This window comes from Zea mays, chromosome 6 (genome assembly GCF_902167145.1).
Source record: "Zea mays cultivar B73 chromosome 6, Zm-B73-REFERENCE-NAM-5.0, whole genome shotgun sequence".
Classification (NCBI taxonomy): domain Eukaryota; kingdom Viridiplantae; phylum Streptophyta; class Magnoliopsida; order Poales; family Poaceae; genus Zea; species Zea mays.
Genome location: NC_050101.1, coordinates 83094900 through 83122620, shown reverse-complemented (window position 1 = coordinate 83122620; position 27721 = coordinate 83094900). Strand labels below are relative to the sequence as shown.

General features: G+C 52.4%; 1 pseudogene; it reads left to right on the top strand.

The window, feature by feature from the left end:
- The first annotated feature begins 18599 nt into the window (after nucleotides 1-18599).
- LOC103631141 (leucine-rich repeat extensin-like protein 3) lies at nucleotides 18600-19153 on the top strand (annotated as a pseudogene).
- The last annotated feature ends 8568 nt before the right edge of the window (nucleotides 19154-27721 follow it).

Genomic DNA, 27721 nt, shown 5'->3' with positions numbered 1-27721 from the left:
GCCCGAGAGTGGTCTAGGAAGAGTCGTGACTGCCTGTCCTATTTTGGCTTTTCCTCGGGCAAGTCATAACTGTCCCTCCCACCGAGGGTTGGCCTCGGGCGAGTTGTTACTGCCTCTCCCACCCGATGGTGGTGGTGCACGTGGGGACGACGGAGGTAGGCCGATCGTGGGGGCGGTGCGCTCATCTCCTCGAGAAAGCTATCACTGCAGGAGGAGAGGGAAACAAAGAGGCACTACATATTTGTGACATGTCTTTAATTGGATACACGTAAACAATTATAAATATTGCATAAAAAATAAAATACATGCAAACAATAACCGTGTAAATTTCAAACTCATATTTACCATGTCATGGTCTAGGTAAAGTAAAACCCTTCATTCAGCACTATATATTTGTGACATGTCTTTAATTGGATATAGCTCGTCTGTTTTAGTTTCAACATCACCGTCTCGCTTTAGAAAGTTGAACTGAAAAACATTTTCTATGTGGACACGACCTCCAGATTGGCACTTTAGATGATCTTGAGATTTTATTAAATTTATGCAATAGTCTATCACCTGCAAGTGTGTAAGTTGTTGTTAAAAATACCTATCACAATTATGAGACAGATATCACATCATATACTACGACCCTAATGTTGCAATACAACTCAAGATTTTTCTCGACTGTTGTGAATGGCAAGGAAAAAAACATGCCCTCCATTATTGACTATAGATGACAAAGGACGCAGTCCTCCAAGTAGATGATTTCAGACAATTTTTGGTAAAATGCAGAAAATTAAGCTTCAATAGGGTATCTTTTTGGCTTTATCATAAATTGATTTTTTTCTAAAATTTCTGCATTTCGAAGGAGCCTAAACATATAAAACTACCATGTAATTAATCCACATTTTCCCTCCTGCGTTTTTTTCATGTGAACTAAACCACCTTTTTCGAGTAAAATTTCCATGTGAACCAATCCACGTTTTTTCTTGCCGCGCAAGTTTGTCATGTGAACTATTTTTTATAATGCTCAATTTTCCATGTGAACTATGCCCCGTGATGCGTAATTTTTGAGATTTTATTAAATTTATGCAATAGTCTATCACCTGCAGTGTGTAAGTTGTTGTTAAACATACCATAGTGGGTAAAAAATTATACATACCAGGGTCACCAAATGAAAAACTAAACATGCATTATCTCATCACTTAGATATCGTAGTTAAGGTTGAATATAAATCAACATGAGTTGAGTTGGCTAGTGGGTGGGAGCTTAGGCGTTCTGCTCAAGGCATCCAGGGTTCGATTCCTGGGCTTGGTAGTAATTTTTTTTTGCTGCGACAATAACGGATGGAGGAGGGCAGAACGAGGGAGGGACAGAACGGGGTGGCAGCCTACCCCCTTACATTCTTCATAGTAGTAGAGATTGTTTGCTTATTTTAATGCTTTCATGCGAATAGACGTTGAGGTTACGAGGAACTTGAAACTCAATTTTCAGAAGTAGATGGAGGCTACCAAATAAGGCAAATTGTGTTCTTGATCACGTTGTTTATCCTAATAATTATTTATAAATTGATGGAAACCTAATATATTACCAACATTTGTTTTTATCTATAAATTGTTTATACCTGTATTCATTAACGTAGGAATTCAATATTATAATGGTATATCTACGGTGTATTTAGATTATTTTATTCGCAATGTATGTAGGACTGTTTTACCTTGATGGATTCTTCAGAGGAGACAAATGAAGTACCATTTGATGATAGCCAAGTAGACAAGCATTCAATTGTTGATGATGAATCACCTCTCGATACAAAAATAGATGAGCCTACCAGACTTCGTATATATCACAACAAAGAAGATACACTTGGAACAAAGATTATAAATCTGGTGCCAACAGATGAATGCAAATTTGCATTGCAGCATAATAAACCAAAAAAGGACATGTCAAGTGTAATCGTCCAAGAAGGTATTAAAATTGTATATTAGTTATCTCTACTATTATTATTTGATTAGTTTGTATATTTGTCGGCGTTTCGACCCCGGGGGGTCCCTGGACCGACGAGTAAAATTGTTGCTGCGTGTCTCAGCCCAGATGGGTTGGCGCGAGATGGAACACAAAGGGGAAAACCGCGGCTCGTGTTATCCTACGCCAGAGGGGGTGCGCTTGCAGTAGGGGTTACAAGCGTTCGCGAGGGAGAGAGAGAGAGCCTGTTCGTCAGCCCGTCCTCCCGCGCGACCACCCTTGCGTGAGGGCCCTGGACCTTCCTTTTATAGATGCAAGGAGAGGGTCCAGGTGTACAATGGGGGTGTAGCTATGCGCTAACGTGTCTGGCAGAGAGGTGCCAGAGCCCTATGTACATGCCAACGTGGCTGTCAGAGAGGTGCTATAGCCCTGTGTACGTGGTGTCGTGGCCGTCGGAGGAGCGCTTGAGCCCTGTAGAAGCATAGCTGTCGGGGCTGCTGGGACCTTGCTGACGTCTCCTTGCTTCCGTAGGGGGCTGGGAACCGTCGTTGTCATGGACACACGCGGGGAGCCATCATTACTTGTTACCAGGGCGAGCCTGGATGGGACACCGATCTTGTTCCCCCGTAGCCTGAGCTAGCTAGGGGTAGGGTAATGATGTATCCCCTGTGGCGCGGTCGGTCTGAGCCCAAGGTCGGGCGAGGCGGGGACTCCTCCTGAGGCTGAGGTCGGGCGAGGACGCGATTCCTCCTGAGGTCGAGGTCGAGGCCGAGCCCTGGGGTCGGGCGAGGCGGAGACCATCTTCCGAGGCCGACGCGAGGGCCGAGCCCTGGGGTCGGGCGAGGCGAAGACCATCTTCCGAGGCTGAGGTTGAGACCGAGCCCTGGGGTCGGGCGAGGAGGAGACCTCCTCCTGAGGCCGAGGCCCAAGGTCGGGCGAGATGGAGCTTCCTGTTGCGCCTGAGGCTGCACTTAGCTGTTGTTAGCCTCACCCTGGTGGGTGGCACAACAGTCGGAGAGGGGCGAGCGGCGCTGTTTTCCTGTGAGGTCGGTCAGTGGAAGGGCGAAGTGACTGCGGCCACTTCGACCTTGCCGACTGAGGCGCGTGTGTCAGGATAAGGTGTCAGGTGATCCTTGCATTGAATGCGTCTGCGATGTGGTCGGTTGGTGAAGGCGAGTTGGCCAAGGTTGCTTCACAACGAAGCGTACCCGAGCTAGGCTTCGGACGAGTCAAGGGCGCGCCCGTTGCTTGAGGAGGCCCTCGGGCGAGGCGTGAATTCACCTGGACTACTGTTCCCGCCCGAGGCTAGGCTCGAGCGAGGCGAGAACGCGTCCCTTGAGTAGACGAAGCCTTGACTTGAATTGCGCCCATCAGTCTCTGTAGCTTGTGCTGATGGTGGTTATCAGCCGTGTTTAGGAGTGTTGGGGGTACCCCTAATTACGGTACCCGACAATAGCCCCCGAGCCTCAAAGGGAGTGTTGGTACTCGTTTGGAGGCTTTGCCGCACTTTTTTGCGAGGGGACCGACCCTTCTCGGTTACACTTTGCTCCGGTGGGTGCGCGCGAGCGCACCCGCCGGGTGTAGCCCCCGAGGCCTCGGAGGAGTGGTTTGACTCCTCCGAGGTCTTAATACCTTTCATGGTGCCTCGGCCGGTCTGGTTGTTCCCTCATGCGACTTGATCGTAGCCCGGGTGCATGGCCAGGTTCCGAGTTTTCAGGCTGGTTTGTTGAGACTGTCAACGGTTTGGCCGTAGCCGGGTTTGCGAGAGCGGCCCCCGAGCCTCTGCATGGAGCGAGAGGACGGTCAAGGACTATCTCGACTTTTATCATACGCCCCTTCGTCGCCTTTCCGCAAGGAGGAAGGGGGGAAAGCTCCATGTTGCCCTCGGAGGGCACCGAACATGGTGTCTCTAGTGAGTTGCTAACAGGTGATCCGAGTGGACGCCCGTGCCCCGTTCGATAAGGGTCGGCTAATGGCCCAGAGGCGCGCTCCAAAAGTACTTGCAGGTGATTTGCCGGACCCGGTCCCGTTCGATAGGGTCCAAGGTCTCGATGCCTCCCTCTTATGGGATTCCGTTACAAAATCGCTCCTGCTGGTCTCGGAAATGTCCTAGAGTACCTCGGGAGCGTAGCCCGAGCCTTGGCCATGTAACGGACGTACCCAGAGTCATCCCTTGCTCTGCGTGCTCTGAGGCGGCTGTCGAACCCTTCCGAGGGGCCAGCCTTCGAACCCCTGATCAGTAGTGGGCGCGGAGCCTGAGTGCTCTGAGGCGGCTGTCGAACCCTTCCGAGGGGCCAGCCTTCGAATCCCTCATTAGTAATGAGCCTGAAGCCCGAGTGCTCTGGGGTGGCTGTCGAACCCTTCCGAGGAGACAGCCTTCGAACCCCTGATTAGTAGGAGGGCTCAGGGCCCGCTTCCTTCGCGGAGAAGGATCCCTTTCAGAATATCCCCTTTCTCGGTCCCTGTAGCAAGAGAGAGAAAGGGGAGGACGAAAAGGATATGAATTTAAATGGTGTGGCGCACCTTTTTTGACGTGGTCATCATGGCGGAGGTGAAACGTCGCCCGCTTCGCCTGCCAAAGGTGTCGCTTGCCCTGCCGCGGAGTTAATGCGATGGGACGGGTGGTTCGCGGGGCGGTCGTTGCGCGAGCCGTTCAAGGACCGGAACACGGGCGCGTCGTCTTCACGCCGTGGGAGAGGGCTCCCCTGCTGCTCCAGGAGGGGACGTGAGCCTGCAGACGATTTGACTGCTGCTTCCGCTCGCCTTCTGCCGCCATTACTGCCGGCCCACTTTTGGCCATATCGACCGTCGCGCCTCCTCCCGCGGCTGATTGACCCGTGATCGATGTGCTCGACTGGCACTGTTGGGCCACGCACAGGGTTGCCTCGAGTCGCGGCACTGGTTCTGCAGTCGAGAAGGCGCGGCATTGGCGCAAGTGGTGGTGCAGTTTCTTGCACGTAGTAACCGGTGCACCGGTTATATGACGTGTGGGCCTAGGCCTCCATGCTGGATGCAACGAAGTCGAAGGGGTGCTCCCCTGTGGTGCGGTTGCACGCCACCTGCATGGCGGTCCGCCCTTTCAACCGCTGGTTTCGGCAAGGATGGAGGAGTGCTTGTAACCGCGGGGCGGTTACACGCTCCACGTGCGGCGGTTTGGCTTCTTTCGTTCCGGGTCAGCTTGCATGACGTGTGGGACCCAGCCCCCGTGTCGTAGGGGGAGGACCCTAGAGCACGTTGGTGAAGACTCTGTCCGTGACGCCTGAGGACGCGAGTGGGGAGAGCCGCCTTTAAAAAGGGATCGACCCCCCGGGCGGTAGCCATGCCTTTGCACTCTCCTCATGCATCGCGCCCTTCCACCTTTCGAGCCCCCGGATGGGGAGCGCCCGTGTTGCCTTCGTCTTGTTGTTGGAGGAGCGCAACCTCACGGAGGTTGCACCCTTCAGCCATCGCTCGGCTTCAAGGATTTTCATCAGGCAGCCCGGCTGCATTCCCTCACCAATGGTCACCCAGGATGGTGACCACCAGTTCGATGGTGGGGAGAAGCAAGCCGGGCTGCGGCCTCTGCCCCGCCCTCAGCTTCAAGGATCTTCATCATCCTTGCTGGGGAGGAGGGCGGGGCGAGCCGGGGCCTACCTCCGCATGGGCTGGCGACCCGCTTCTTCCTCCAGCATCCGAGGGAGGAAGACATCCTCCAGCTCTGCGGAGGAGGCGTCCTCTAGCCATGCGGGGGAAGGCGAACTGCTGCTGCCTGGCCAGGGTGCAGCATTTCGTCCTCCGTCCGGGCGACTGTGGCCGGCTGCACCGGGGGGTCGCACAACACGTCGTACGCTGCGAGGGCGGTACTCGTGTTCTGGGATGGTCCCGTTCTCGTTCTTGTGGCGAGAACAGGATTGAGGACCTGCCGATGCGTTTTGGGGCGACCAGCGCTCGCTGGTGCGGTGTTGGTGGGAAGGTGGCCGCTGTCGTCAGTGCTGAGGTGGTGGCAGCCGGAGAAGGTTTCTCCGCCGATGACACCGTTGGCGCCACCCGCGGACAGACCTCCGGCTCTTTGGCTTTGATAGCTTGTCCTCGCCCCTCGAGTGGGGACGTGGGCGAGGGCCTTGTCACAGCAGCGTCTGCCCTGAGGTCATCGATGCTGCTGTTTAGCTGCCCGGAGCGGAGGTCATTGTCGCTGCTGGTGCAGCGGTCGGCGGCGAGCCACCTGGAGTTTGTTATCCCGCAGGCCCTCCGATGTGGAGGTTGTTCATACCCGCGGGAGTGGAACCGGAGTTCCGTTTGTAATGGCACCTTGAGTGCCGGTGTATGTTCATTGTGGCTGTCGAGGCCTGAACATCTGGGTATTTTGGCGTGAAGCCGTGTTTCTTCCTCACTTTGAGCACTAGGACTCACCTGTCGGCTGGCTGAACCGCTTAACCGAGTGTGAGTTGCCTTGTGCGGAAGGTGACGAGTGAGGTATCCGTATCCCAGAGGCGTAGGAGTCCCTCGGCTCGGTCGGCCTTGCCACTCAAGGCTTCTCTTGCTCAGTTACAGAACCCTCGGCTGCTCTGCGATGAGCCGGAGCCGGAGGCGGCAGTGTCAGCGTGGACAGAGGCGGAGTCGGCTCGAGAAGAGGCTTTGTCGGCCTGGGAGCATGTGGCTTCCCTGGCCGAGGAGGTGCAGCAGCGGCGGCTGGAGCTTGGCCAGGTCGTCCGCTAGCGGGACCAACCCCGGAGTCACGCTGCCAAGGCCGTGAGCCGGGCTGATGTCCTCGGGGAACAGCTGGCTGAGGTTACAGAGCGGCCGATCGAGGTGTCTGCTTGGGCCAGGACCCTTGCGGAGACCTTGGCTATGATGGCCCAAGCGCGGTGCTGGCGTCCTCCTTCGAGGTGGAGATCCTTCCGCCTGAGTCGCCGTCTGAGGCCGGGCCAGATCCCGCCGAAGGCGGAAACGACGCCGAGGGTGCTGCTGCTCCCTCTGTCGATGTCTGAACCTGCCGGAACAGTTTGTCTATAGTATGCGTATGTTTTCTTTTGCGGCCGCCGAGGCCCAAACATATTATTGTCGTGTTATAAAGCTGCATTTCTTTTCCTCTTGTTTCGAGTATCCGGACTTGTTCGTTAGTAGCAGAATCGCTTATCCGAGTAAGAGTTACTTTTCGCGGAAGGTGACGAGTGAGGTATCCGTATCCCGGAGGCGTAGGAGTCCCTCGGCTCGGTCGGCCTCGCCGCTTACGTGCACTCTTACTCGTTCGTAGGATTCTCTTATCGATATAGTCGAGAAGGCACGAAAATCGTTCTGGCAGAAAAGTTTTCGAGCGTTTAGGACTTGTTCGGCAGCAGAATCGCTTATCCGAGCGTGAGTTACTTATCGCGGAAGGTGATGAGTGAGGTATCCATATCCCAGAGGCATAGGAGTCCCTCGGCTCGGTCGGCCTTGCCGCTTACGTGTACTTCGTCGTTTTCAGGATCCCGCTATCGAAGCAATCGAAAAGCGTGAAAGATGTTCTGGCAGAAAGACTTTTTCCGAGGAAAATTTTGATGCAGAGGGGGTTCCCCCCTTCTAGCCCCCGAGGGAGGGTCGGGCTTTGCCGAGGCAAGGCTGACCCTTCCTTGACGGTTAGACTTTATTTGTGTATGTATAGAAAACGAGGTATATGAACAACTTGAAAACATCTTAAGAGTAAAAGCGACGTAGCTGTCGGATGTTCCAAGCATTGCTGTAGACCTCGCCTTGATCGTTGGCCAGCTTGTATGTTCCGGGCTTCAAAATCTTGGTGATGATGAACGACCCTTCCGAGGGAGGATTAAGCTTGTGGCGCCCTCGGGCGTCCTGCCGCAGCCGGGGTACCAAGTCTCCCACTTGGAAGTGTCGGGGCCGAACCCCTCGGGCGTGGTAGCGTCGTAGAGACTGCTGATACCGCGCCACGTGTAGGAAGGCCATGTCCCGAGCCTCTTCCGGCTGGTCTAGTGAGTCTTCTCAGCTGGTCTGGTTGCTTTGGTCGTCGTACGCCCTTGTCCTCGGGGAACCGTATTCTAAGTCTGTGGGCAAGATAGCCTCGGCCCCATAGACTAGAAAGAACGGTGAGAAACCCGTGGCGCGGCTTGGCGTCGTCCTTAGACTCGAGACCACCGAGGGTAGTTCCTTCATCCACCGCTTGCCGAACTTGTTGAGGTCGTTGTAGATCCTCGGTTTAAGTCCCTGCAGAAGCATACCGTTGGCACGCTCCACCTGCCCATTCGTCATGGGGTGAGCTACGGCGGCCCAGTCCACACGGATGTGGTGGTCCTAGCAGAAGTCCAGGAACTTCTTGCCAGTGAACTGGGTGCCATTGTCGGTGATGATGGAGTTCGGGACCCCAAAGCGATGGATGATGTAGGTGAAGAACGCCACTGCTTGCTCAGACCTGATGCTGGTTAGGGGTCGGACCTCGATCCACTTGGAGAATTTGTCGATGGCGACCAGCAGGTGCGAGAAGCCCCTGGGTGCCTTCTGCAAGGGATCGACGAGGTCCAGACCCCACATAGCAAACGACTAGGTAATGGGTATTGTCTACAGGGCCTGAGCGGGCAGGTGCGTCTGTCTTGCGTAGAATTGACACCCTTGGCAGGAGCGTACAATCCTAGTGGCGTCGGCCACCGCGGTCGGCCAGTAGAAGCCTTGTCGGAAGGCGTTCCCAACGAGGGCTCGAGGTGCTGCATGGTGACCGCAAGCCCCTGAGTGTATTTCTTGCAATAGCTCCTGTCCTTCGGCGACGGATATGCACCGTTGGAGAATGCCTGAGGGGCTGCGGTGGTAGAGCTCCTTTTCATCACCCAGTAAGACGAATGACTTGGCACGCCGCTCCAGTCGCCGAGCTTCGGCTTTGTCGAGGGGTAGCTCTCCTCGGTGGAGATATTCCAGGTACGGGGTCTGCCAGTTTCGATTATGCGACCCCATTCCGCTCTCCCTCGACGTGCAGTGCCTCTCCCTCGGTGGCTGAGGCCTCCTCGGGGTGGGCCGAGGTCTCCTCGGGCTAGGCCGAGGCTTCCTCGGGCTCGGGCGTGTCGTCGGTCTTGACGGAGGGTTGATGTATGTCTCTGGAGAAGACGCCCGGGAAATGGAGGCACAACACGTAGCGGAGGTGCTTCCCGAGGGGTGAGATGAAGAGCAGGCCCGCGCTAGCTCCTGTTTTCATCAGCGACCCATCGAAGTACATGGTCCAGAGTTCCGGTTGGATCGGAGCTGTTGGTAGCTGGGTGTCGACCCATTCAGCCACGAAGTCCGCCAAGACTTGGGACTTGATGGCCTTCCGAGGAGCGAACGAGATTGTCTCGCCCATGATCTCCACCGCCCACTTTGCTATCCTACCCGAGGCCTCTCGGCACTGGATGATCTCCCCCAAGGGGAAGGATGACACCACAGTCACCGGATGAGACTCGAAGTAGTGTCGCAACTTTTGCCGCGTCAGAATTACTGCGTACAATAGCTTCTGAATTTGCGGGTAGCGGATCTTGGTCTTGGATAGCACTTCACTGATGAAGTAGACCGACATCTGGACGGGCAGTGCATGCCCTTCTTCTCGTCTCTCGACTATGATCGCGGCGCTGACCACCTGAGTGGTTGCGGCTACGTAGATCAAGAGGGCTTCTCCCGTAGCGGGGGGCACCAAGATGTGCGCGTTTGAAAGGAGCACCTTTAAGTTTTCGAGGGCTTCCTCGGCCTTGGGGGTCCAAGTGAAGCACTCGGTCTTCCTTAAGAGGCGGTACAAGGGCAGGCCTTTTTCGCCGAGGCGCGAGATGAAGCGGCTCAGAGCCACAAGGCATCCCATGACCCTCTGTACTCTTTTCAAGTCTTTGATAGGCCCCATGTTGGTGATGGCCGTGATTTTCTCTGGGTTGGCCTCGATGCCCCGCTCGGAGACGATGAACCCCAGGAGCATGTCTCGAGGGACTCCGAAGACACACTTCTCGAGATTAAGTTTCACGCCCTTCGCTCTCAGACACTTGAATGTCGTTTCAAGGTCAGAGAGGAGGTCGGAGGCTTTCTTTGTCTTGACTACGATGTCATCGACGTAAGTCTCAACCGTTCGGTCGATGTGCTCACCGAACACGTGGTTCATGCACCTTTGGTATGTCGCACCTGCATTCCTCAAACCAAATGGCATAGTAATATAGCAGTACATGCCAAAAGGTGTGATGAAAGAAGTCGCGAGTTGGTTGGACTCTTTCATCTTGATTTGATGATACCCTGAGTAGGCGTCGAGGAATGACAGGGTTTCGCACCCAGCAGTGGAATCCACAATTTGATCGATGCGAGGCAGATGGTAGGGAACCTTCGGACATGCCTTGTTTAGACCAGTGTAGTCTACGCACATCCTCCATTTCCCACCTTTCTTTTTCACAAGCATAGGGTTGGCTAACCATTCGGGATGGAATACCTCTTTGATGAACCCTGCAGCCATAAGCTTATGGATCTCCTTGCCTATGGCTCTGCGCTTTTCTTCGTCGAAACGGCGCAGAGGCTGCTTCACGGGTCGGGCTCCAGCTCGGATATCCAGCGAGTGCTCGGCGACATCCCTCGGTATGCCAGGCATGTCCGAGGGACTCCACGCAAAAACCTCGGCGCTCGCGCGGAGAAAGTCGACGAGCACTGCTTCCTATTTGGGGTCGAGCTCGAAGCTAATCCGGACTTGCTTGCAGGCGTCGTTGCTGGGGTCGAGAGGGATGGACTTAACCGCCTCAGCTGGTTCGAAGTTGCCGGCGTGGCACTTCGCATCAGGCACCTCCTTGGAGAGGCACTCCAGGTCGGCGATGAGGGCCTCGGACTCGGCGAGGGCCTCAGCGTACTCCACACACTCCATGTCACATTCGTACGCGTGTCGGTACATGGACCCGATGGTGATGACCCCGTTGGGGCCCGACATCTTGAGCTTGAGGTAGGTGTAGTTGGGGACGGCCATGAACTTGGCGTAGCATGGTCTCCCCAGCACCGCGTGGTAGGTTCCTCGGAACCCGACCACCTCGAACGTGAGGGTTTCCCTGCGGAAGTTGGAGGGAGAGGTCCGAAGCAGACAGGCAGATCGAGTTGTCCAAGGGGCAGGACGCGCTTCCCGGGGATGATCCCGTGAAAAGGCGCGGCATCGGCCTGGATCGTGGACAGATCGATTTGCAAGAGCCTGAGGGTCTCGGCGTAGATGATGTTGAGGCTGCTGCCTCCGTCCATGAGGACCTTGGTGAGCCTAACGTTGCCGATGATGGGGTCGACAACGAGCGGATACTTTCCTGGGCTCGGCACACAGTCGGGGTGGTCGCCTTGGTCGAAGGTGATGGGCTTGTCAGACCAGTCTAGGTAGACTGGCACCGCCAACTTTACCGAGCAGACCTCCCGGCGCTCCTGCTTGCGGTGCCGAGCCGAGGCGTTCGCCACTTGCCCACCGTAGATCATGAAACAACCGTGGACCTCGGGGAACTCCTCTGCCTTGTCGCCCTCCCTATTATCGTTGTCTTGGCCTTTGCCACCTTCCGCCGGGGGCCCGGCCTTATGGAAGTAGCGCCGAAGCATGACGCATTCCTCAAGGGTGTGCTTGACGGGACCCTAGTGATAGGGGCACGACTCGTTGAGCATCTTGTCGAACAGGTTGGCCCCTCCGGGAGGCTTTCGAGGGTTCATGTGCTCGATAGCGACGACAAGATCTGCGTCGGCGGCGTCGCGCTTTGCTTGCGACTTCTTCTTGGCCTTCTTCTTCGTGCCGCGCTGGGCGAACGCCTCGGGGATGTCTTCCTGCTGGCGTCCCTGAGGCTGCTTGTCCTTCCGGAAGATGGCCTCGACCGCCTCTTGGCCAGAGGCAAACTTGGTGGCGATGTCCATCAACTCGCTCGCCTTGGTGGGGGTCTTGCGGCCCAGTTTGCTCACCAGGTCGCGACAAGTGGTGCCAGCGAGGAATGCCCCGATGACATCCGAGTCGGTGATGTTGGGCAGCTCGGTGCACTGCTTCGAAAATCGCCGGATGTAGTCTCGCAGGGATTCCCCTGGCTGCTGGCGGCACCTTCGGAGATCCCAAGAGTTCCAGGGCGCATGTACGTGCCCTGGAAGTTTCCAACGAAGGCTTTGACCAGATCATCCCAGTTGGAGATATGCGCAGGGGGCAGATGCTCCAGCCAGGCACGGGCGGCGTCGGAGAGGAATAGGGGGAGGTTATGGATGATGAGGTTGTCATCGTCCGTTCCACCCAGCTGGCAGGCCAGCCAGTAGTCCGCAAGCCACAGTTCCGACCTTGTTTCCCCCGAGTACTTGGTGATGGTAGTCGGGGCTCGGAACCAGGTCGGGAACGGCGCCCGTCGTATGGACCGGCTGAAGGCTTGCGGACCTGGTGTTTCGGGCGAGGGGCTCCGATCCTCCTCGCTGTCGTAGCGTCCCCCATGCCTGGGTGGTAGCCACGGCGCACCTTCTCGTCGAGGCGGGCTCAACGGTCACGGCGGTGGTGCTCGTTGCCGAGGCGACCCAGGGCTGCAGGCATCGCGTCTCGCGTGTGCCCGGTGTGAACTGAGGCCTCCCGCATGAATCGGGAAGTTGCTGCGCGATGCTCCAGGGGGCACCCTTGCCTTCGAGAGGCAGAGCTCTCGGCCCGCTGGACCGCGACATCCTCCAGGAGATTCTTGAGTTCTCCCTAGATACGCCACCCCTCGGTGGTGGATAGCTCCGGCATCGCTCGGAGCAGCATTGCTGCTGCAGTCAGATTCTGGCCGACCCCATTGGAGGCCGGGGGTAGCCTTGCCCTGGTATCGTTAGTGATACGGCGCTGGACATCCCGGGCCTGATGACGCGCCTCTCCGGCGAGTGCTCGGCCTGCCCACTCCTGCTTGATGTTTTGCCGGAGCTGCACAAGTTGTCCTGCTTCCTCGTCGAGCTTGGCCTGCATCTCACGAATTTGCTCGAGCTGTGTGTCCTGACCCCCCGCAGGGACTAGGACCACAGCTAGCTCCCGCAGGATGTCAACGCGAGGCGTAGGCCCAGGGGAATCATCATCCTCCGGCATACCAAGGTGGTTGCCTTCGTCGAGACCCCCTAGATCGACGTGGAAACATTCGCGACTTGGGCCACAACCCTCATCGTCAAGGCTGTGGCCATCATCGGAGCAATCAGAGAGGCAGTAGTCACATGCGGTCATGAAGTCTCGCATGGCACTAGGATTACCGAGCCTGGAGAAATCCCAACCAGAGTCGGGCTCGTCGTCTTCCTCGGAACCGAGGGCCCATAGGTCGAGACGGCCGTCAGTCGGTCCCAGGTTGACCACATATGGTACCCCGGAAGGTTAGGATATGCCTTTATGAAAGCGCTCACCAAAGCGGGGTCACTTGGTGGATCGAAGCTAAATCTAAAAGGCACAGGGTGGAAAACGGACGGTACCTCTCGATCGATGGACGATGACGAAGTCGCGTCAGGGACGGACTGCACCGTTATCTCAGGTACGAGGCTAACGCCCAGCAAGTCCTCCGCGAGAGTGCTCGTCATTTGTCCGCTTGGGGTTGGCACGTTGCGGGGAAACGACACTCGCCGTCGTCTCAGGCGCGAGGTCAACGCCTGACATGTCCCCCGCTGGGGTGCCGGCGTCGTCGACTTGCTCGACAGCCGACGAGGTGCCGCCTCCTGCTTGGCCACGGTTGCCCCGCCTCCTCCTCCTACAGCGAGGAAGGCGACGGGACAAACCTGGATGCTGCTCTTCCGCCACGGGGGGAAGACGTCGCCGAGTCCACCGCCGCCGGGCGGGCTGATGGCCGTCGTTGTCGCTGTCGTGCTGCGGGGGAAGGAGTACCATGTCGTAGCTGCCGTCGAGGGACATGAACTCGAGACTCCCAAAATGGAGCAACGTCCTGGGCTAAAGAGGTTGCTGGAGACTACCCATATGGAACTCAACGGGAAGTTGTTCGTCAACACTCAGCAGACCCCTACCTGGCGCGCCAACTGTCGGCGTTTCGACCCCGGGGGGTCCCTGGACCGACGAGTAAAATTGTTGCTGCGTGTCCCAGCCCAGATGGGTTGGCGCGAGATGGAACACAAGGGGGGAAAACCGCGGCTCGTGTTATCCTGCGCCAGAGGGGGTGCGCTTGCAGTAGGGGTTACAAGCGTTTGCGAGGGAGAGAGAGAGAGAGCGAGCCTGTTCGTCAGCTCGTCCTCCCGCGCGACCACCCTTGCGTGAGGGCCCTGGACCGTCCTTTTATAGATGCAAGGAGAGGGTCCAGGTGTACAATGGGGGTGTAGCTATGTGCTAACGTGTCTAACAGAGAGGTGCCAGAGCCCTATGTACATGCCAACGTGGCTGTCGGAGAGGTGCTAGAGCCCTGTGTACATGGTGTCGTGGCCGTCGGAGGAGCGCTTGAGCCCTGTAGAAGCACAGCTGTCGGGGCTGCTGGGACCTTGCTGACGTCTCCTTGCTTCCGTAGGGGGCTGGGAACCGCCGTCGTCATGGACGCACGCGGGGAGCCATCATTACTTGTTACCGGGGTGAGCCTGGATGGGTCGCCGATCTTGTTCCCCCGTATCCTGAGCTAGCTAGGGGTAGGGTAATGATGTATCCCCTGTGGCGCGGTCGGTCTGAGCCCAAGGTAGGGCAAGGCGGGGACTCCTCCTGAGGCTGAGGTCGGGCGAGGACGCGATTCCTCCCGAGGTCGAGGTCGAGGCTGAGCCCTGGGGTCGGGCGAGGCGGAGACCATCTTCCGAGGCCGATGCGGGGGCCGAGCCCTAGGGTCGGGCGAGGCGGAGACCTTCTTCCGAGGCCGAGGTTGAGGTCGAGCCCTGGGGTCGGGCGAGGCGGAGACCTCCTCCTGAGGCCGAGGCCCAAGGTCGGGCGAGACGGAGCTTCCTGTTGCGCCTGAGGCTGCACTTAGCTGTTGTCAGCCTCACCCTAGTGGGTGGCACAACAGTCGGAGAGGGGCGAGCGGCGCTGTTTTCCTGTCAGGTCGGTCAGTGGAAGGGCGAAGTGACTGCGGTCACTTCGACCTTGCTGACTGAGGCGCGTATGTCAGGATAAGGTGTCAGGTGATCCTCGCATTGAATGCGCCTGTGATGTGGTCGGTTGGTGAAGGCGAGTTGGCCAAGGTTGCTTCACAACGAAGCCTACCCGAACTGGGCTTCGGACGAGTCGAGGGCGCACCCGTTGCTTGAGGAGGCCCTCGGGCGAGGCGTGAATTCGCCTGGACTACTGTTCCCGCCCGAGGCTAGCTCGGGCTAGGCGAGATCGCGTCCCTTGAGTAGACGAAGCCTTGACTTGAATTGCGCCCATCAGTCTCTGTAGCTTGTGCTGATGGTGGTTACCAGCCGTGTTTAGGAGTGTTGGGGGTACCCCTAATTACGGCACTCGACAATATTTTAGACTAATAAACTTCGACCATTCTATGTCTGTTTGGTTTCTAGATTATATGTGTAATAAAGGTGATCTTGCCCTTATTGAGTCAATTAAAAACATTCCTTATGCGACATTGGATGTAGAACTTGTATGTGTTGGCTCTCAAGTAATTTCCAGAAAATTTATGGAATGTTTATTTCAACCAGATTCTTATTTGGGCGATGAGGTAATATATTTTTTGGTACGCGTTCACACACAAATTTATGCATTTAATTAAATAATATAGTTTTTGTACATGTATTTGCAGGTCATAAATTTTTACATATACTTATTGGTAGCCCAAGAACATATGAAGCATCATCCTAGTGGTACAGTCCACATAGAGATTATATTTGCGAGTGAATTTTTTAAGCGAGATGCTGGTGATGTTCGAGAATTTGATGATATATACTGTGAAACTAGCGAAAGATCTCAAGTTGAGCGAAAGGTGTTATTATATCTTCAACATGACATGGTAACAAAATAATTTATTATATATGAGTTTAGTTATAAAATCATTATATGATTCTTATGCAACATATATATATTGTAGGTGTTTGTACCTATAAACATTCGTGAACTTCACTCGTATCTTGTTGTGCTTAATGCCAAAAGAAGAGAGATACAAATACTCGATTCACTGGGTTCTTCATTCGATCATAAAGATCTTGATTGTGTTGTGAGTAAATAAAACATGTTACTAATTTTTTTGTAGTTATGAGTAATTTTGTTGATGTGATTTACGATTATATTTGTAGCTAAAGGGTTTGCAAAAGCAAATAGATGGTGTGTCGCAATACATGAAACTTAAAGATCATAATAATTGGCCAGACCTTCAAGTTGCCTCTTGGCCTCGGAAACTTATAGAGTTTAAAGATGACATGCAGACAGATAGGTGTATGCTCGATTTTCTGAAACCGTTTCATTTAAATTGAAACATATTTGATTTGATTTTTTTAATATAGTTCTTCGTGTGGACTTTTCCTACTTAGTTATATGGAGTACTGGACAGTTAGACAATTTTATACAGGTATATCAAAAAAATTTATCATATACATATCTACAGTGATATGAAAAATAACACCATGTATTTTCTTACTTTGCAGGCCGATATAAAAACTTTAGGCCAAAATTGGCCGCTATTTTATTGTCTTCGGATTTGAACAAGAGAAAGGGATGTCCGTTATATAAAAATAATACAAATAAAAGTACAAGAGACAATGAGACTGACTCCAGTGATGTTGAGGTTTTAGAACCCTCCCCAAATCCTAACAAGAGGAAACGAAGCCCTCAAATTAGCCCCGAAGATGATCCTATATCATTATATTTTGAATAAATATGTTCCAAAAAAGAGAATGATGTCATCCCTACTTCAACCCTTGTTAATGGGTGTGGCAAGGACTCTTTAATGAGTGGTCTTTCCACCAAGGATATGCCAGTGATAAAAGCAGATATAATAGAGTTTCTATGTGATTATATCATGGCAATTCAAGATGCCACAATTTTAGAGTAAGTTCCTCATATTTTATTTATTTAATAATCAAGTTATGTATATTACTCAGATATAATTGAATATTTGTTATATAACGTTGCTATACAGGGCTAAATGGGTCCGAAGCTCCAAACCATACCTGATAGATTTGACAGTCAAGACACTACAGGAATTGTTAAATGTGAATAAAGATATGCCTATAGATTGTTTTAACATGGTTGTTCAAATTCTTGCCCATAATGAACCAAAGAGGTTGTCTCTTGCAAAACGAAAGATTACAAAACACTATATGAACATGCGTTTATGTGTAAGTTTGTTATTTAAATATTGTTATAACATGTATGATAATATCTTATATTTCCTATATTTATTTATTATATTATTATGTTTTCTCTAGGAAATGTGTGGTTTTGACGAAGAAGCGAAGTCTTGTAAGGATCCTAGCGCAATAGAATTGGCAGAAACATTAAATAATTGGCCTCAAATGAATTATTACATCACACTTTGCATATTTGTAAGTCAGAATTCCTTTGATCTACATAGTTCAATAAGTTGTACAAACATATAATGCTAATGTCTCACGATTTGCAGGTTCTTATGCCACGGAAATACTCTACAGGCTATGTACTCTTCGTTATTAATCATGCAAAAAAATCTGTGTCTGTGTTTAATTTCACACCTACTCCAGAATGGTGCAAAGATATACCACTAAAAAGATTTTGGAAAGCTATTCTTCTTATTTCGAAGAAATATAGGGCCGCATACAGTGTCAAACGTATTGGTTGGTCACATGACATTTATATGTGGCGACATTCAATTCGACCTGATGCTCAAATCGACATAAAGGGCAATTACTTAAAATTATTATGTCATATATATAGATGTTATGTTTCTAATTTTATAATATAACAAAGTTGGTAACTTTTTCGGTCTTAATACTGGTCATTTTGCTCTGCGCATTATGGAGTGGTGGGATAGTGGTTTAAAAGCACAACTTAGTATGGTGAGAATAATAACATATATGTAATTTGTAGTTGAGGATAATATTACTTATAACATTTTTACATGATAGTGCGACTCTGCGTAGGAATTTATTTATTGATCTGTTGACATACGAGGGGAACACATATCGATTTAACATTCCTGGACATATACAAGAGTACCTTGACCGTATTATGGAAAAAATTATATGAAATAGATAGTTATGTTTATGTTTATTTTGTATTTATTGTTTTGAATTTTTGCCATTAAATTTTCTTTTTAAATTTTATATAATATACTACTAGATGAGTGTCAGTGTGTTGCAGGCCTTGGTTTCTCTTTGATGTTATCGTGGACGGCTCGCGCATGTTGTCATCCATCTCATAACCGTATAACACATATTTGTATATATAAGTTATCGAGATATTATATGTTCTCATTGCAATGCACGGGCACTGACCTATCTTATATCATACACTACTAGGTGAGTGCCCGTGCATCACAGCCCCGAGTTTCTCTTTGATGTCATCCCGGATAGCTCGTGGATGTCATCCTTTATCTCACAACTGTATAACAAATATTTGTATATATAAGTTATCGAGATATTATATTGTCTCCATTGCAACGTACGAGCATTGACCTAGTCTCTACTACTCTATAAGGACGCAGTGTGGGCGTCCACAGCAGCATCACCATGCCCCCGCCCCACGAGTCGTCCCTGTCCCGCCGTCTCGTGTCCCGCTATCGCGTTGATGTCTCCCACCGAAATGCAGGTCCTAAACCCTAACGCAGCTCCTACACCGCGCCGCCAGCTTCACCGCATGAGCCGCAACGGCAGCCATGTCCGTCCGCCCCAGTCCTACCCGACTTGTGCACGCGGAGAAGAGTGGTGCCGTCATCGCCCTTCGCAGGTGCAGCCTCACCTCCAGGAGCGCCTTCTTTATCGACCAATTTGCCTCTGTCCAGGCTTCGGCCGAGCTCGTGAACCTCCTCCTGGGCGGCCATCGCATTGAATGTGACGCTCGCGAACCTCCTCCCGAGTTCGCGAACCTCCTCCCACGCGCCAATCCCCTTACCCCGCTGTGCCTCCGCCCCCTCCCAACATCTAGCGCACACTGCCATCCTCTGCGCCCATCCTCTATCGTGAGGCATCCATCCCTCCTTCTCCCATTCACTCGGATCCTCCGAGCGCGCCACCAAGCTCAACGCGATGGCCGCACCCCGCCTCCCTGCACCACACCTCCCTGCCCCACCTCCGGCGAGGTGCACCGCCGCCACCAGAGGACGAGCACGAGCAACAGAAGACCTTGAGGAGAAGCCCACCGTTGAGGATCTGTTCGTCTTCTCCGCTGCCACTGTGCCGCCTCGCCTAGCCACGCAGTAAGCACCCCTAGAAAAAGGAGACACCTTGCCTTCCCGCTCACTCAGATCCTCGCCACCAAGCCCGACGCAATGGCCGCACTCTGCCTCGATGCCCCGCCACCATCGAGGTGGTCCCATCTTCGCATCCACTATTGCGCGTTGGGTCTTGGCCCCTCGCCATCTCATGGCATGACTGGCCAAGATGGAGGACACGTCGGTCCTAGCCCCTCGCCATCATTAATAGTTTGTTCCTTGTAGGCTAGGCTGATTATTTTGGAGTCCGATTTATTCTTTGTAGGCTGGTTCTTTTTTAGCCTAGTTTGCCTAGAAGAACAGAGTATGCCCGATTTATTCTTTGTTGGCTGGTTCATCTCTATCGCTGGATAAACTGGATCTTCTTTGGTAGGGGCAGCAGATATGGATCTGTTGCCTGGAAGAACATAGTTGAGTGGAAAAGAAAACAATTTGTTCTACCACAGTGGTCTCTTGTATGGATATGAATCTGTTGCCTGGAAGAACCGAGTTGAGTGGAAAAGAAAACAATTTGTTCTATGGATCCCCAATCTGTAGTCTTATCTGATGGTGAAGGAGGTCCTTTATTCGATCCCCAATCTGTAGTGTGATGGATACCACTTCACATTTCTTTTTAATAATGTGCGAGTAGTTTGGTGGAATGCTTGATGGTGACCTTGCAAGATTTGTTCTACGTTTGCTAGGGACCAAAACAAAACTGTCTTATTTGTAGCATATCTTTTTCATTAGCGGCTTTAAAGTGATTGTTGTAAGCCTTTATTATGCAGTGACATCAGAGTACTGCTAAAAGGATCATTTTTGCACACTCCACTGCGAAACCGATTTCTCAATCAATTTGTTTGACATTTGATAATTAATACAATAATACTCGCCGGTTTGCTTCTATCCTTGTTTTGATCTTTAGATCAGTTCTAGATAAAGACTAAATAACATCAATATTGTAGTAATGGCTAACACAACATGTTTCTCACTTGGGGAAACTCGAAATATGGCACTCAAATTGCAATTAAAAACTTGCAGCTGAGTCAAAACAAAGAATAAGTGAATTATTGACAGAAATTAATGTTACATCAAACGTTAGGTACATGTGCATGCTGGTAGTTGATGAAACTGGTGGGATATTTGAGAAAGGTAATAGTTATCCCCAATTTGTTGGTACTTTAATTTTTTGGCAATAACTAAGAATATAGTAGAGATGTTGAACTGAACGCAAATTGGATATTCCCATTTGAAACAAATTATGCAGCATGCACCGTGCAATACATACATGCCACCATCATGTCATATCCAAAGAATATTGCCAACTCTATATAAATCAAGAATGATGGTTAAGATTAAAAGCTAACAACAGAGTCAGCATGTCCACCTTGGGAAGCACATCGTAGAGCTATGGTTAAAGTGTGTAGGACAAGGTCAGAATATCTTGTTTATCACCCAGAAGAATCAGAAAGTATCAGGGGCAACGAAATCTGAAATGTCATGGATTGAAACACAGAAAGTTTCGATTAGCATTATTCAGTAGATAGAGTTGTGGAGAAATAAAATTAATTTGTTTGTTGGCGCAACTAATTAGACCACATTTTCATTAACAATAATACTAACATGTTTTTGTTGTACCCTAGCAAAATAGAAGGTTATGTGTATGCTGCATCCGCTAATTGAACTGAATGATGGAATCATGTAAATAACAAGTAAAAATATTGTATACTGCTCCAGTCAAGGCTGTGCCAGTGATAGTTTAAGATTTTATAAGGTAATTTTTTGGTTTGTAGTTAGCTTCAAAGTACTGTGATCTAACTTCATCAGCCGAGCATAGAGGGTCACAATTCCCAGCCGTATCCAATAACTGAATTTTTTGTGAAAGGGAAAAAGAATAAGCAACTACATAGATAAGAATCAACAGCATAGAAATTAGTACTTGCTGGTTTAAGTAACTAACTGGAATCTTCGGTCTAGATGATGAGGGAATGCCTATCCGAGGTACTGGAGGAGTTAGGAATATCCAACCAAATGGGGGCTTGCTAGCAATAACCCCCTCGGTTTATGTCACAGTGTTGCAAAAAATTGGGCGGCTACGTGACTCTAGGGTATTCTTCCATGTTGTTTTAGCTTGTATTTGTTTTCTTATTTGGCCTTGAAGTAATCCCAAACTCTTCTTGGTACAGGTGGAATTTAGATCTACTGTAAGCAGTGAGAAAAGTAGGCTATTTCCTATAGAGGTTAGTATTATTAAATTTGTGACTTACCGGTATTTATAATGTATATTCTTTTGTCAACAATTGTATCCATATTGAATTGAAAGAGCTATGTTACCATATACTGTCTGAGTGCACATCAACATACTTATCTAGAAGTTTTGTTTTCTGGTGATTGATAAAATATTTTACACTTGACAAAAAGCATGTAGCCTTAGTGTCTACAGATGCTCCAGATGTAGCAAGGCTTGAAAGCTGCTATAGGTTTAAATTATTGTTGGGGCAAAGGCGAAGACGCTACCCTTTGCTCGATGCCTTCGCCAGTCTCGCTACACCAACGGAGACGACGACTGGCAGACTCCACCCTTCGTCCGACACGCCGAAGGACGAAGACCTATGGCGAGGTCGCCCCATCCCGCGGCGTCGCCCAACACGAGGGCCCACGTGCGATCCGGCCCATCATAACGGGCCCCGCGCTGTCGCTGCACATTACGGGCCTAAATTGTAAAGGTTTTTCTGTTATTACATTCTGTAACCCTGCTTTAATGGGAATATTCTGGGGAGGACCTAGGCACCTGAGGGCACATGTGTCCTTAATCCTTGACGCTGGGCACTCAAACACCTATAAATACCCCCACACAGTGCCCTTGAGAGGCTAGATTAACAAAGCTATTGCCATCTCAAGTAAAAGCCTTGTTTACATTGCTTTCACTCCCCCGTTGGATCAACTTGCCCAGGAGAGCAAGTTCCAACATTTGGCGTCCACCGTTCGTGCTACGAAAAAACCACCCGCGATGGCACCCAAGAGAGCTAGCTCGAAGGCTGACGAGGCTGCGACGACAACACTACTGGCCGAGAAAAAGGGCAAGGCCCTTGTCGACACCACCCACCAAGAGGCCTACGAAGACGACACACTCAGCAAGAGGCAGCGCAACGAACAACCCACTCCCGAAGGCAGTCTCCGCACTTGCAGCTCTGGAGGACAGCCGCAACTTCCCCAGGCTTCGCTCCACCGGAGGGCGAGGACGCCACCGAGGACGGCGAAGTCATCGACGTTTCAGTAGAAGAGCAGCTACAGCTGCGCGCCTTGCGCATCAAGAACCGCAACCTCCAGAAGCAAAAAGAAATCCTCGAGGCCAAGCGCCAACGTGTGTCTGCACAAGCCAAGGTGCGACAGATGATACGCGACGAAGAGCAGAAGGCTCAGGAGCTCGAACAAGAGATCGCGCTCATGCAGCGCGAAGGCCAACTCGGCCTGCAACATGGCCCAACCCTCCAACAGCGCGCACAAGTCGAAGACCTGTACATCCCTCAGCGCGGCCACGCCATCCCACACGCCGCGGCATTCCAAGGCGTCAACTACCTTGACGAGCGAAGTCCCCTGGCGCCACACCTGCAAGTATCACCATGGCCCGCCAATTTCAGGGCAGGGACCTATCCCAAGTACAACGGCAGCACTGACCCAGCACAGTATATCATGAGTTATCAGGTCGCCGTTGCATCATCCGGAGGGGACGACGCCACAATGGCCAAGTCATTCATCATCGCACTCGAAGGCCCAGCCCTCACCTGGTACACCAGGTTGCCCCCATTGTCCATCGACTCCTGGAGAAGTCTCCGGGACAAATTCTTGCTCAACTTCCAAGGGTACCGCCCAGACACCAACGCCTTGGCTGAACTTTCACTCTGCAAACAGCTGGAAAAAGAGACTCTGCGGGAGTACTACCACAAGTTTCTGACCCTCAAGTCACAACTGCCTTCGGTTGATGAACAAATCGCTATCCACTACGCCATCAGTGGCCTTCGGGCCGACGTCCTTTATAGCCACTACATCAGGGATCCGCCCAAGAACCTCCAGGAGCTGTATCAGCTATTTGAAAAATATTCCAGATCCGAAGAGCTCCACCAGCGCAAAGTCGAGTCTCAGAGGAAACCCAAAGACACTCCACAGTCCAGCCGCACGTGGACGAGGCCCTCGCAGGCAGACTTCGGTCGGGACGGCCGCAATCAGCAGCAGGTGCACAACATCGCCAACCAGAACCCCGCTGGCGAGGCCCCTCGCCACCAGGAGTACCCCCCAGGGCCGCGGAAATGGAACTCGTGGTCGGGGCCAGGGACACGCGCAGCAGCCGCGCAGATTTTACTGCCTGTACCACGGCGAAGACTGCGTCCACCCTACAAGAGACTGCCCAGAAACGAAGGCCACCAGAGACAGGATGGCACGAGCGCAACCAGCCGACAACCCTAGAGTTGTCGCGCACACATATCAACAACCCCTCAGCCATACAACCACGGCCCCGCTCCGCATCCACCGCACCACGCATACCAACACCACTAGGAGGTACAAATCGTACCTCCCCCACCCCCACCTCCACACCAGCAACAGCAAAACGTCCACCACCACAACCACCCCCAAGCCCCAAAGCAAGAAGACTTCGCCAATCAGCCGTATCGCGGAGTCATTCATATGATCACTGGGGGGTCCAGCGTCGTCTTCGACACAAAAGCGGCAGAAGAGGGACCATTACCGCAGCATCAACCACGTCGCCGTCACCGGTCCAGTCGTGCAGACAAAGTGGTCCCATGTGCCTCTGACCTTCGATGCCCGAGACGTCGATCTGCGCAGCGCACCACACATCGACGCCATGGTTATCAACTGCAGCGTGGCAGGATGGGATCTGCACAAAGTCTTAGTCGACAATGGCAGCCAGGCGGATATCATTTTCCTCCATGCCTTCGATCGCATGGGCATAAGCCACAGCCTGCTCAAGCCTTCGGACAACCCACTGTATGGCTTCGGCGGCAAGGGCACCTTTCCTGGCAGCAAAATAGAGTTACCCCTCTCCTTCGGTGTAGCACCCAATGCCCGAAGTGAGCAAGTCACGTTCGACATCGTCGACATGGTGTACCCGTACAATGCCATAATGGGTCGGGGCTCCATCAACAAGTTTGAGGCAGCCATTCACGGACTTTACTTGTGCATGAAGATTCCAGGTCCGCAAGGCGCCATCACAGTCTACGGCAACCAGCAGGCTGCGCGCAACATAGAAAGAGACTTCGTTCCCGGGCAAAGAAACGTACACTACCTCACGGCCCAGCGCGAGGTCCCCGAGTCTGCCAGCCCAAACGCTAAAGAACATGACAAAGCACAGTTGCAGAGCAATGACGGGACCAAGACTGTTCCCCTCGACCAAGCAACGCCCAAGCAGACGGTCACCATCAGCGAAGACCTCACTCCGCATGATGAGGAAAGACTCCTCTGCTGTCTGTCCAAGAATAAAGACGTCTTCGCCTGGTCCGCCCTTGACCTGGTCGGAGTCAGTCGCTCCATCATCGAGCACAACTTGGGAATTGACCCTTTGGTAAGGCCGAAGAAACAGCGGCTGCGCAAGATGTCTGATGAGAAGACAGAAGCCGCCAAGGCTGAGGTACATCGCCTACTTGAGGCCAAATTTATCGAGCCAATTGCCTACCCTACATGGCTCACCAACGTAGTGATGGTGCAGAAGAAGAGCGACAAATGGCAGATGTGCATCGATTTCACCAGTCTTAACAAGGCCTGCCCCAAGGACAACTTCCCGCTGCCTCGGATCGACAAAATCGTCGATAGTGCGGCCGGGTGCGAAGTCATGTCACTCCTTGATTGCTTCTCCGGCTACCATCAAATATATATGAAGGAGGAGGACAAGGCGAGCACCAGTTTCATAACACCCTTCGGCACGTATTGCTTCATCAGAATGCCAGAGGGACTTAAGAACGTCGGGTCCACTTTCTCTCGGCTCACCAAAACGGTGCTCGAGGGCCAAGTCAGCAGAAATATATTTACGTATGTGGACAACATCGTCGTCACCAGAAGAAGTAAGGAAGACCATCTGGCTGACCTAGCCGAAACGTTTGTGAACATGAGGGACGCACGACTTTGCCTAAACCCTGAAAAGTGCGTCTTCGGCGTTCGCCAGGGGAAAATATTGGGCTACCTGGTGTCGCACCACGGGATTGAAGCCAATCCAACCAAAATCTAGGCCATCATCAACATGACGCCCCCACAGTCAGCCAGAGACGCCCAACGACTGACAGGCAGATTGGCCGCCCTCAACAAATTCATCTCCAAATCCGTAGAGCGAAGCCTCCCTTTCCTCAAAACACTCCGCGGCGCAAAAGACTTCGCATGGGGACCAGAGCAGGCGGCGGCCTTCGCTTCATTGAAGCAGTACCTGTCAGAGTTGGCGATTCTTACAAGCCCAGACCCCTCGCTACCCCTGTTGCTCTACATAGCAGCTTCGCCACATGCGGTCAGCGCAGCACTGGTTCAAGAGCAGAGCAGAGAGGGCACAGTCAGGCAATGTCCAGTTTATTACGTCTCCGAAGTACTTACGACATCAAAATGCAATATGACGGAACTGGAAAAAATCGCCTATGCAGTTGTTATGGCTTCGCGCAAATTGCGCCATTATTTTGAAGCATTCAAGGTCTGAGTCACCTCAGATAGGGGACTCGGCAAATTGTTTAGAAATCCGGGGGCATCAGTCTGGATTGCCAAATGGGCGGCCGAACTCTCCGGCTACCACATCACATTCGAACCCAGGACAACCATCAAGTCACAAGTCCTGGCAGACTTCATCGTCGACTGGACTGGGCCAATAACACAGCTGGACCCGTCCGCAGGGAAGGTGTGGACAATCCATTGCGACGGCACATGGTGCCATGCGGGGACAGGCGCCGCTGTAGACATTACTTCACCCACAGGGGTCAAGCACAGATACGCAGCACGCCTCAGCTTTGCTTTGGAGTCTGACAGATGCACTAACAACATAGCAGAATACGAAGTTGTCATCCTCGGCCTTCGCAAGCTAAGGGCACTTGGCGTCACCACCTGCATCATCAGGACAGACTCCAAGGTAGTCGCCGGCCAAGTCGAGAAAGACTACGCAGCGAAGGACCTCGCACTTATGCAGTACCTCGCGGCTATCCATAGTCTCAAGAGGCAATTCAAAGGTTTCACCTTGCAGCATGTGGATCGAGCCAAGAATGAGGAGGCCGACGCATTGGCCAAGGCAGCCGCCAAAGGCGAGGCCCTGCCCTCCGATGTATTCTACCATGTCATCGGCACGCCAGCCGTTCGCAACCCAGAGGGGCTCCAAATAACCAATGACAGCGAGGGCCACCGCATAGTCAATCTCATCATGACCGAAGACTGGTGGGCACCAATAACCCTGTTCCTGCAGGGGTACTATCATCCAACCGACATCAATGAGGCCAAGCGCCTCAAACATCGGGACTTCGCACTAATTGAAGGCTAGCTTTACAAGAAGGGCGTCAGTCAACCTATGCTTAAATGTGTCACCGAGACCGAAGGCGTCCAAATTCTGCGTGAAGTCCACAGCGGGACTTGCGGCTCTCACGCAGGGCCTAGGGCCCTAGCAGCAGAGGTAATCCGTCAAGGTTTCTACTGGCCCGCCATGATCTGCGCTGCAAATCAGGTCACAAGGTCCTGCGAAGCCTGCCAGAAATTTTCTCCACGCTCGGGCAGCCCTTCGCAATTCACGAAGCTAATCGCCCACACGTGGCCTCTTCAGCGCTGGGGCCTGGACATTGTCGGGCCCCTACCCACGGCCCAGGGGAACCTCAAGTTCACCTTCGTTGCTGTTGAGTATTTTACCAAATGGATCGAGGCGAGGGCTGTATCCACAATAACATCGAAGACTGCCCAGAAATTCTTCTGGCAAAACATTGTTTGCTGCTTCGGAGTCCCGTCTGAACTTACAGTTGACAATGGCAAGCAATTTGACAGCCAAGACTTCAAGGACTTCTGCTTCTCCATTAGCACCAAGCTTGCCTTCGCCTAAGTGTATCACCCGCAATCCAACGGAGTTGTGGAACGCACCAATGGTAAAATTTTCACAGCTGTTAAGAAAATGCTCCTCGACGACAAAAAAGGCAAGTGGGCCGACCTGTTACCTGAAGCGGTCTGGGCACTAAACACAACCGAGTGCAGGGCGACCGGGTTAACCCCTTTCTGCCTTCTATATGGATCGGAGGCCATGACCCTGCAAGAAATAAAACATGGGTCACCACGGACAGTTCCGTCAGCCGTCCCCGACGTGGACGAGCCTACTTCGAAGGACCTCATCGACGGAGACTGCGTCTTCGTCCTATAGGCTCTAAACAAATACCAAGCTCAAACAAAAGCATGCGTGACCACACAGTCATCCCAAGGGAATTCAGCGAAGGAGATCTCGTACTCGTCTGGACAGCACGGACAGAGTCCCGGGGCAAGCTAGAGCCCAAGTGGGAGGGCCCTTTTATCGTCAAGACGAAGGCGTCCCCCAGCGCATACAGGCTCACAACGCCATCCGACGAAGTCTTAGAGCA